Genomic DNA, 11,186 nt, shown 5'->3' on the forward strand with positions numbered 1-11,186 from the left:
TGAGTCTCAAAAAGAATGCAAGTTCTCAAGTCTTGCCTCTGCTTGGTATCAGCCACAATTAAAAAATAAATTTCAGAAATATATCTGAATCACTGTAGAACGTACTTTTTTGGCAACAGATAGGTTTTATAGAAGCTTTTTTAATTGTAACTTTCAAAGGTTGTAATCATGCCTTTCATGACATTGTGAACTGTAATTTTGTCTTGCTAAGCTACCATAAAAGAGTGGTTGTTTTATTATTATAGTATGCACTAAAAAACAGAACCTATGCTCCTCATTTAACTAATCACTTCTGATATTTCTCAAGCTAATGGGAACCAAAAACACTTATAAGATATCTGTTCGTAGATTTTCTTAATGAAATGCACACTGTTTTTTATAATGTAAGCATATGCGTACACATGTATGAACTTTACAAGTTTATTTAGCAAGAAACCAAATATGTGAGGAAAACAGACTTTTCAAGTGGCGCTTTAATTGTCGTTCATGCGTGTTCTACAGATGATTACTGAATGTTTACAGGTCCTGCATGGAATGACTTTACACCAAAGAAGAGGGTAACGTATCCTCATTGTTTATAAAAATGACAGCTCCTAATGGACCATATTAGCTTTAACACAAACTATTAAATCTCCTTCATTACTTTTCTCTGTGTTCTGTTTCGGCATCTCGTTAGCTCTGAGAAGTGGGTGCAAACTCCTAAGGAAACATGAGCACACATTGAGACGATTAGAGATCATGGTTATTAGATAAGCCTCGGGAGGATGTTTTTCTTGGGTTGCTCACAAGCATTTTCAAAGAGTCGTGTTCCAGGTTTGAGGTCCCATGTTTCTTCCTCTTAAACTATGAGCAGCTGTAGCACATGACCTACTTCTGTAGGGCCCTGTAATGATTTCCTTCCTTCGGAGGCTTCAGGAGTTCTCCTTCTGCCCTGTGAAAAAAAGGGACAAATATTTTAATCCAAGCAAAATGCTGAAGCAGGTTTTGTTGGTTTCAGGGAAGAAACTCAATACAGCTCCAGCACTGAATGTAGGCCTCAAATTGGAACCATCTGGGCCGCAGAAGGGCTCAGAGACCTTTGGGGAAGGCAGAGACAGTCTTGCCTAGGGCCACAGCCCATACACCTGCAGAGATGGCCGACGTCTGCGCAGGCCCTGTGCTCACCCAGGAACTGGAGCCGCTCCCATGGTGGCAAAGCCCCCACTGCCTGGCATTGCAGTTGGGAATACCATGTAAGAAAAGGTGACAACTGCTCAGAGGACGACTTCCTACATGAATATTCCTCACAGTGAAAGGAAAGCCTCATGATTCTTTGGAACATATTTGACACAAATCAGACATAATTTCCTAACTTTTGCTTTTTAGCAGACAGGGAGGAAAGTCCTCAGGAAACCATAGGTGGGTATACACAATATTTTTAGAGTTATCCTTAACTAGGGGGAAAAAAAGTCTTTTACAACGCAATGCATGCCTGTTTGGTATTCTCTGTATTCTTTTTTTGTTTAAAAGGTTGTTATTATTTTTATTGACTAGTTTTCCTTTTTAACTAAGTGAAAGTGCTTTTCAAGTGTTTTCTAACATCTAAACATAGAAGACTAGGCCAGCTGCTGGAAGGTTATTTTAAATAAAGTATTTTTTAAAATTTTATATTGCAAACTTTCCATGGGTGAGGGATAAGAGTATCAACCCATTTCCAAATATAAAGGATGAGGACTTTTGCTCAAAGATTAGAAATCTTATCATGTGATTTTAAAACCAGTGCAGAATATGTTTTCTGGAAAGAAAGTGGACATTAAGAACAGATAGAAATTGTACAAAAGTTGTGCATTTAATAAATATATTTTCCAAATATTGGTTGATGAGAAATATATCATTTTCAATTTGGGTTTTAAATTATTCACTGTGGTTAGAAGTGCAATGTGGCCATGATAGAACCCTAAATAAAATGACCAAACTTGACATCCTGAGAGTGGAAGCCCCATGACAATCTCAACACCAAGGTCAGAGGATGATTTATTGAGAAAGGATCAGTCCCTGGAAAAGGTGACAATTCAGAAAAAAATATAGATGCTTGAAATTTTGAGCTTAAATTCCTAGAAGTGTGAATTTATCTGGTTTCTTCTAACTAGTCTTTTTCAATAAGCCAGTGGACCACAGTTTTTTGCTTATTGCAAGTACATTTATTTGTTTATTATAATTAAATCTATTGACTGATGGAAATTACACAGTGAAGACATATATGTATGATTAAAATGTTTAATATTTTTTAAAATTAAGAATTGTCAGCAAGAATACATTTTTTTAAATTCCTGAACGGAAAATAAGTCCAAAAAATAGTATTTGGACTGAAGGCTCACAGAATAGCTCTCAGTTTTAAAAGTTCTAGGGATATATCTGTTGCAAGGTTTCCCAGCACATTCTTAGGGGTGACATAACTGTACGGTGTTTCGGTTCTGAGCTGTTCTCACATGCACACTTCATCACAAGCCAACTGGGAGGGGTGCGGGAGGGTTGTGTGCATTGGGCTTACTTTTTTTTGCCCTGTTCCAAATTTATACGCATGAATCTAAATTTTTAACCAAATCTTTGTTCTCTTTCCTCTTGAGGCTGCTTCACACTCCTGCCTACGCACCCAGCTGCACCCAGATAGCTCTTCCTCCCTCCCCACCCTGACAGCCTGCACCGCTGCTCAGCTACAGGGTGAGACTTAATGGAGCTGAGCAGAGCATTTCCTAGCGAGCTTCCTGCAGAGCAGTCAGCCAAGACTGGGAAAGGCCCACTACCAAACACCAGGAGCCAGGTGAAAATCAAAGGGCCAGCCCGCTGCAGGGGCAGCCTCCGGAAAGCGTCTTGCTGTCATTTAAGGGTATTAGTTTGATACCTTTAGGAAGGCTTTAGGTTTCTCTAGAACACAGCCACTGTCTCATTCATACAGCTCTGCGATAATGCCTATATTCAGTATCTGGGCTAAGCTGACCCACCAACTCCATTGAGTTGCGAATTTCTAGCATCAAAGCCTAGCCTCAGAAAAGTAAGAAATTCTGCTGTGTGTCTTCAAATGTATTTTTATTTTTACTTTATTATTACTGTTATTATTTTTAGAGACAGTGCCTTGTGCTGTTGCCCAGGCTGGAGTCCTGTGGCAATATCCTAGCTCACTGCAGCCTCAAACTCCTGTGCTCAAGTGATTCTCCCGCCTCAGCCTCCTGAGTAGCTAGGACTACAGGTGTACCACCACGCCCGGCTAATTTTTCATTATTTTAGAGATAGGGATCTCATTACGTTGGCTAGGCTGGACTCAAACGCCTGGTCCCAAGTGATCCTCCTGCCTTGGCCTCCAAAAGTGCTGGGGCTACGGGCATGAGCCACTGCACCCACCCTCCCTGAGTATATTTTTAAATACAGGGTTTCATATCTTCAACACAGCCCCTAAATTAAAGCAATGATTATAACAATCACACAGCAACTAAGGCCAGTGTTCTGATGGTTTTATTTGAAAAGCACCATTCTCTACAAATGGAAACTGATCAATAAAAAATATACATATATTTGATAGAAAAGCCCACCCTGTCCTCAGGAAAAGCAACCCGTAGACAGTGGGCAATTTCAGATTGATTTATGAACTGGGAAAGTACTTCTGATTTTGTTTTAATTTTTTCTTTTGCCAAACTGGTCAGGAGGTGATGAAGACTGACTTCCCAGCCCTTTGCTGCCAAATCTTAACTGCCTGAAAACTTACAGAAATGCTTGATTAAAACTAGAATAAAAATCTCCAGTTGCCTTCAGCAAACCACAGCACAAGGGTGGGAAAAACAGTGCCAGGTTGCAGTTTAAGTATAGTTACTTGGCGCCTGCTGAAAGTACTGCTCCCTTCCTGTTTAATAATTAATTCAACTTTAAAGCCCCAAGGATCTGGACTCAGCACCAGCTTCACAAAGCAGTACAGAAACAAAATGCTTCCAGAACTGGAGGGGGGGATAGAGGAAGAAAGAATCTAACATTTCAAGAAACATCACCACATGGGGCCGGCAAGCAGGGGGTGGGGTTTGGAGGTGGAAAGATCCAGGGTGGAGAAATTCAAAATAAAATAAATACACACAAAAGCAAGGTTATTCACGGCCACTGGCACCAGGACTGGGAGCGGCGTGGCGAGCCGGAAGTCATCCATTTGGGAGGCAGGCTGGGTGCCTGCAGGCTAGTGGGGCCGAGAGGGTAATGGGCTCAGTCTCTGGAAAAGGAGACCCAGCCTTGCTCTTCAGCAGTGGCCTCTGCTCATTAGTCAGAGCATCGTGCTGGAAAAGGCATCCAAGGTGGGCAGTCATCCTTGCCTTCGCGCTCCTCTCCCTCCACCCCATCCCACCCGCACAATTCACCCTCCAGGGGAAGGGCTGGAGAATGCCCGATGTGAGGGCGAAAAACTAGCAAGTTCCCAGGCTTAAATGTTCAGTTACAGAAGTTAACACCCAACATAGCAGCAGATAACTGCAAAAATGTGTGCCCCCATCCAGTGGGGCACCTGTACTGTGCTTTGTGGTTTTTCTAGGTCGTTTGCTTTCTCTAAGCTGGTGAGTCCAGCCAGGAAAGTGATGCACTGTAGATGCTGAAAACAGGCAGAAGCTGCTTAAAAGCTTATCAAATCTCGTATCACACACAAGATAGGAGGGGGAATGTGTCCAGAACGACTGCAGCAGGCCCACCTCCAACCGCACAATTCAATATGAAACCACCCGGACTATTCTTCTGTACTCTAGGAAACCTAAGTATCCCAAAGCATTGCCAAGAGATGGTCTCACCAGAAATGAACAGATTAATTAAACAAAACGAAGGCCCAAGTGTCCAAAGGAAAGAGGAAAGCTATTTAAACCCAAATTGTATTTACTTTTTGCTTATTTTTATTATTATAAAGAGTCATGGGATAGAACATTCACACGTATCCCCTGAGATTCCAGTTGGGTATTTTGAAATAGACGTTCACATAATTAACTGGTTGAGTTGAACAAATAATGACCTGAATATTTTCCATAATCCTTAAAAATGGATGTTTTTAATACTCTGCAATTGTTAAAACTATATGAATTTTCTTTATATTTTACTTCATACATACATTAGTTATAAAACATTTAAAGTACATTTCCTTTGTATGTTTCCCTCCACTGCAGATTGATGGTGTTGCCTTAAAACTGTAACAGCTGTATTTTTAAAATAGGATTTTGTATTCCTCTTGACTGAGTTCTTAAAACTATGCCAAACTCAAGTTTGAAACTAGTTTCCAGTTATTAAACAATTTCAAAACCAGAAGGTCAATATGTTTTTCTCTATTTTTGAGGTAGTGAATGTCTAGCTGCTGCTTTTTATTTTTCAATTTCAAGTTTGGTTTCAAGCTCATGCCCCTGTTTTCTCACAAAGCTCATAGTCCTAGACAGTGAATCCTCCCTCACAGTAACATATTCCTTTGTGATGAGAATAATTATCTATCAGCGTATCTTTTTAAAAAAACAAATTTGGGTATTTCTAGGAGGCAGTGCGTTGTCATGGAAACAGCGTTGGATTATGAACCAAGCCAGCCTCTGGGCTGGTCCAGCACTAGCTGTACATCCTGGCAAGTTACAAACCCAAGAACACACCCCTGGGTGTCAGTGTATACCGCTGCTAAAGGAGGAGTTCTCGATGCTTCTCTCCCTGCACTGTGTCTGCAGGGAACCCCTTTTCAGGGGTGGGAAGGGAAGACTCACACACACACAGCCCACTCTAAATCGGTCCAGACTATGATAAGTGCTGAAATAGAACCATGAATTAAATGAACCAGAAGGTTTATAAGGCCTGCCCAGCTCCACAGATCTCTGATTCCATGTGAATCATGTATTCACCAACTGGGTTATGCCCAGTCACTGGCCTCACTCACTCAATGCTCGCCGTGTCCTGCTCACTCCTGTCCAGCCTGGCCTTTTTCATACAATCCACAGGGAATTGGCGCCAGTAGGTAGTAGGTAATTTGGAAGATTAGATTAAATAATTTGGAATACACCCATGGATATAGATGTGCCCTAAAAAAGGGAAAAGGTGTGGCCCCATGATTAAACAGTGGAAATCAAGCTTAACTCTTGGGTAATCAGCGTATGTGTAGGGCAAGTGTATTCTATTCAAGATTTACCTACAAGAGGCAAAAATACTGTGTCAGAAGTTAGCAGATAAAACAGGAATATGAAGAAAATGGCACAACTTTTTTTCTACCTTTTTGTGATCCTCCCTCCCCATGATTTGAAATATTTTGTGCTAGTTGTCAAGTGTGGGCCCTATAGGCTGATGGGACAGGGGTCCTCACCTCAGTTTTCTCATCTGAAAAATGGGGATTTCAACCTCAGAAGGTTGCCTTGATGATTATGTGAATAAATATATGTAAATCTCTTGGTAGAATACATGGAATTTACCAAGTTCTAAATTGATGTCAGCCATTATTATTGAGTTAGGAGAGCTATGTTTTTTGTTTTGTTTTGTTTTTGTTTTTGTTTTTTGAGACAGAGTCTCACTCTGTTGGCCAGGCTGGAGTGCAGTGGCATGATCTTGGCTCACTGCAACCTCTGTCTCCTAGGCTCAAGCAATTCTCCTGCCCCAGCCTCCTGAGTAGCTGGGATTACAGGCATGCACCACCACACCCGGCTAATTTTTGTATTTTTAGTAGAGATGGTCTTGAACTCCTGACCTGAGGTAATCCTCCCACCTCGGCCTCCCAAAGTGTTGGGATTACAGGTGTGAGCCACCACGCCTGGCCTAGGAGAGCTATGTTTAACCAAAGAGCTAGTAACTAATAATACATAACTAGTATTACCATACTGAAATGTTTTGCCTCTATATGCATTTGCTAGGGCTGCCATGACAAAGTGCCACAGGCTGAGTGGCTTAAACAACAGAGATTTATTTCCTCACAATTTTGGAGGCTCCGAGTCAGAGATCAAGGTGTGGGCAGGGTTGATTTCCTCTGAGGCCCCTCTCCTTGGCTTGTAGATGCCACCTTCTCCCTATGTCCTCACATGGTCTTCCCTCTGTGCATGTCTGTGGCCTAATCTCCTCTTTTTATAAGGACACCAGTCACATTGAATTAGGGCCCAGCCGGATGACAAGCTTTAACCTTAGCTTGTTAAAGACCGTATCCCCAAATATCATCACATTCTAAAGTACTGGGGTTTAGGAATTCAACATGGGAATTTGGTGAAATACAATTCAGCTTATAACAGCCTCCACATCGGTAGAAGCACGGCTTCCATCAAGAGTTTTAAAATAACAGAAGTTCAGATTTGTATACACGGGTATATAAATGAAAGGGATCAACCTGGAGGACATTATTAAGTGAAATAAGCCAGGCACAGAAAGACAAATATTGCATGATCTCACTCATAAGTGGAATCTTAAAAAGATGCCTTAATAGAAATAGAGAGTAGAATAGTGGTTATCAGAGCCTGGAGAGGGGAGGGGTAAGGGGAAACAAAAGAGGTTGATCAATAGATACAGAGTTGTAGTTAGGAAGGAAGAATAAATTCCGGGGTTCTATTACATAGTATGGTGACTATAGCAAATAGCAATGTTTTGTGTATTTCAAGATGGCTAGAAGAGAACATTTTTAATGTTATCACTACAAAAAAATGATAAATGTTTAAAGTGATGAATATGGTAATTACCCTGACTTAATCATTTATGCAATGTATACATGCATTGAAACATCACACTGTATCCCATAAATATGTTCACTTATTATGTCAATTATACATAAAATGTAATTAATTTAAAAAGAAAAAAAATGGGGAAACAGGCTCTATCCAGACCCTTGAATACTTTCACTGAGATGAAGCTGCATGCTCTGTGACTGTTCCCCAGTACAGAATAGACACTCACAGTCTGTAGACAAGTTAAATCAAGCAGAGGTGAGGGCTATTATAACACCAGTGGAATTGATCAGCGTAATATATTTGTTGACTCAACTCACGAAGCTTGGATAACATAAACCAACAGAAATCTGCTTGAACCTGGGATCATCCAGGCCAGAAAGGAGGCTGACGAGTTCCCTTGGTCCTTGGGTGACTTGACCTAGCACTGAACTCGGTGACCTATCAATCCATGAAAAGACAGAAGGAAATGTTTCACACATGCAGTTCCACACCGTACCTCCATGAGCTCAGTGACAGATAGATTTGCCCTTTCCCACTCCCTTCCCTGGGAATCTTCTGTTAAATACCTAGTCCATAGCTGCTTTTTTGCACCATGGCTATGTCACCCCTGCCCTTGTGCCAGAGCAGATTGAGTTAAATATTTAACTAATTTCTATTTTAAAATGTGTTAACTCAATAAGTTTAGATGCATATTCATGATCCTTTCAAATATTTTCTCTTTTGGGCTTCTTCAGACTCTCATTTTGGGATTTGCTAAATATGTCAGCCCAAGGAAGGTATTTGAGCAGCATATTTTCATTAGATATTGGTCACCACGTCGCTTGAGTGTGAAGCTTTCAAAGAAAATTAAAGTGAAAGAAAAAAAAGGTCTAGTATTGGTTATTAACTCCACCTAAGGGTAACTTCTCTTCAGGGGCAATTAAATAGCAGCTCTGGGCTGTTAAGTTTAGTGGCTTTACTTGTAGGTGGCACACTCTTCTTCAAGGACAACCGCCATTCAGATCTGCTTTGATTTTTATCTGATGACACTGAGGCTGCCTCTGCAAAACCAGATTTTGTTTGAAATTGTAGATGTGACCACATCTATGTGCTCTGACCTTTCTTCTTTAAGAACCAAGTTTTGCATTACCAGGTAAATGCCCTTTCAGTGGAATTTTCATGGAACACTGGGGACATCCTGTGGTCAGCTTGGTTTAAGGCAGCCAGTCTTTTCAGCAACACTCTCAGGGAATAAAGAAAGAAATGTCCCACATAAATCCTAGTTTATTTTGCAAGAACAAGAAGATAAAAGAAAAGAAAAGAGAAAAGAAATAGACTCTTGTTTTTAATAATTTTTGCAATATAAACCTCTCTTTTTTTGAGCAACACAGTTTTTTCAGTGAACATGGATGGAGCAATTATTTTTGTTAAGGACAGATATTTTCCTGAAACAAAATACAGCTTCATCAGAATAGAGGAAGCATGACATCAGGCGTTGCTCCGCGATCATACCTGGTTCTTACCATCTGCTATTCTAAGTTCCATGTGCCTTGGCTCAACTTCTGGTCCTCGCAGGAGACAGCCTTCCGCAAAAAAGCACACAGCATGGCTTAAAGGGAAAACAGTGGGTATTTTGGCAGTTTTACACCACAGATAGTGCACCAGTGACACTAAATTGAAGTCATTTAGTTGTAAATGTGATATTACATTTGACGGTTTCCACTGGCAAAGCACTGAGCTGCCCACGTTGAACAGAGGCAAAGAAATGGAACTTGGGGAGCAAAGCCAGTCACCAGAGTAGCAGACCAAAGGGGCTTGTAAAAGCGTTTGTCAAGTCATTTAGAATCATAACTCAGCTCAACACACACGGTACCAGGAACAGCCAGCTCAGTTTCAGCAGTGGAAAGCAGGCAATGGAGTTTATGTTGTTCTTCTGTTTATTAAAGACGGATGGGAGCACTTGACAGAAAAATCAAACTTCTGGTCATGGCTCATTAATCCCTGTTGTATCTGTCAGGGGCATGTGTTTGGAGTTCCAACAAGCCTCTAGAAGGAAGATCACTGCTGAGCTTTGGTATTTTCTCTAATTTTGAATGGAGAGAGACGCCAATCACCTAGAAGGAGAAATAGAATGCGAGGTTATTTTTAACTCACCTACTTTAGTGGTCATTAAACATAAGTGAGTTGGTTTAAGACAAAAATGATTATGGTTAATAATTTTATTGCCAATTTTTGTCATAGGGCTTTCTTTAGGAGAAGGAGTAAGGTAAAGACAAATGTGGAATAAAGCCAGATATTATGGCTGTTCTAGGAAAAGCTCAGCTTTTGGAGATAGATCTTTGGGTGAACCTGTGCAGACTCTTCGTGTGTGCCTGTGGTCATTGAAGTGCAGCTTCTATCAAATTGTCTCCGGCCTCCTCAGCTGGAGATGGAGATAAGACACTGGTCTACCCAGACTGTTTACATCAACCCAGAAGACAGGAGCAGCGCTATTCCGATCCCTCTGTTGGAAACAATGGTCCTTTGTGAGACGATGTGTGTTTCAAAGCCTCCACTCTGTGCTGGCTGCAACAGCACAGCTGATCAAAACTACAGGACCAGGAGAAATGCGGGTTTTCCTGCTGACTCAGGGCTTGGGCTCTCAGATCCACATTTCTGAATATCCCAAAGCCTCAGGTTTCTTGTGTGTAAAAGGTGCATCATGACACTCATTTAGCACATACCTCGGAGGACTTCTTAAGGATTAAATGAGGTAATGCACATAAGTCACTTAAACACAGTACGTGGCCCATAGGTGGAAGCACTTGTAAATGTTGTTCTTGGGGTTGCTATTAGTACTATCATCATCTCCACCATCAGAGACAGCGTTGTTTGCCCTAGGTTGTGATCCTCCACACAATATCCTTAATCTGCTTGTCAGGATTATGTGGGAGGGACAAGGAGAGGTTGGAGAAGGGTCCTGTCGGCTCAGCTTATCCCACTGGTTGGGGCAATGATTGAATTAATACTTTTGGACTCCATTCTGGGCTAGGTGCTGTGAATGATACAGCGAAGTTTTAAATGTCGTTTCTGCACTCAATAAACTTTAATCCATGTTAGTGGGTACAGGAAATTATCTGCACAGGCAATCTTAGGTCAATAGCTTTCAAGTAAAGTAGGTGAAACCCTTAAAGGGAGACCAGTGCTGAGTGGATTGAGAATTCAGGAGTAAGCGGGGAATCAAACCAAGCACCTGCTACACATTTGGGTTCACTCCTGGAAGCTAAGAATTAGCTGGAGTCATGCCTCTGAGGGCTTCCAACAGGGTCCAGGCCCTCCTTGCGTATTCCTGGTTCTTTTCAAATTTGGTTTTTTGTTTAGAAACACACACGGTTGGCTGGGTGCAGTAGCTCACACCTGTAATCCCAGCACTTTGGGAGGCCGAGGTGAATCACGAGGTCAAGAGATCAAAACCATCCTGGCCAACATGGTGAAACCCTGTCTCTATCAAAAATACAAAAATTAGCTGGGCATGGTGGCACATGCCTGTAGTCCCAGCTACTCAGG

At 41.4% G+C, this 11,186-nt stretch overlaps 1 long non-coding RNA gene across 1 annotated transcript; it reads right to left on the reverse strand.

The window, feature by feature from the left end:
• Positions 1 to 406: 406 nt before the first annotated feature.
• On the reverse strand, positions 407 to 9,269 carry LOC129025023 (uncharacterized). The gene is made up of 2 exons (XR_008497156.1): positions 9,153 to 9,269; positions 407 to 931 (listed from the first exon to the last, which is right to left on the reverse strand). It is a non-coding gene; the product is annotated as an uncharacterized LOC129025023 (long non-coding RNA).
• Positions 9,270 to 11,186: the final 1,917 nt, after the last annotated feature.

The sequence above is a fragment of the Pongo pygmaeus genome, chromosome 12 (genome assembly GCF_028885625.2).
Source record: "Pongo pygmaeus isolate AG05252 chromosome 12, NHGRI_mPonPyg2-v2.0_pri, whole genome shotgun sequence".
Classification (NCBI taxonomy): domain Eukaryota; kingdom Metazoa; phylum Chordata; class Mammalia; order Primates; family Hominidae; genus Pongo; species Pongo pygmaeus.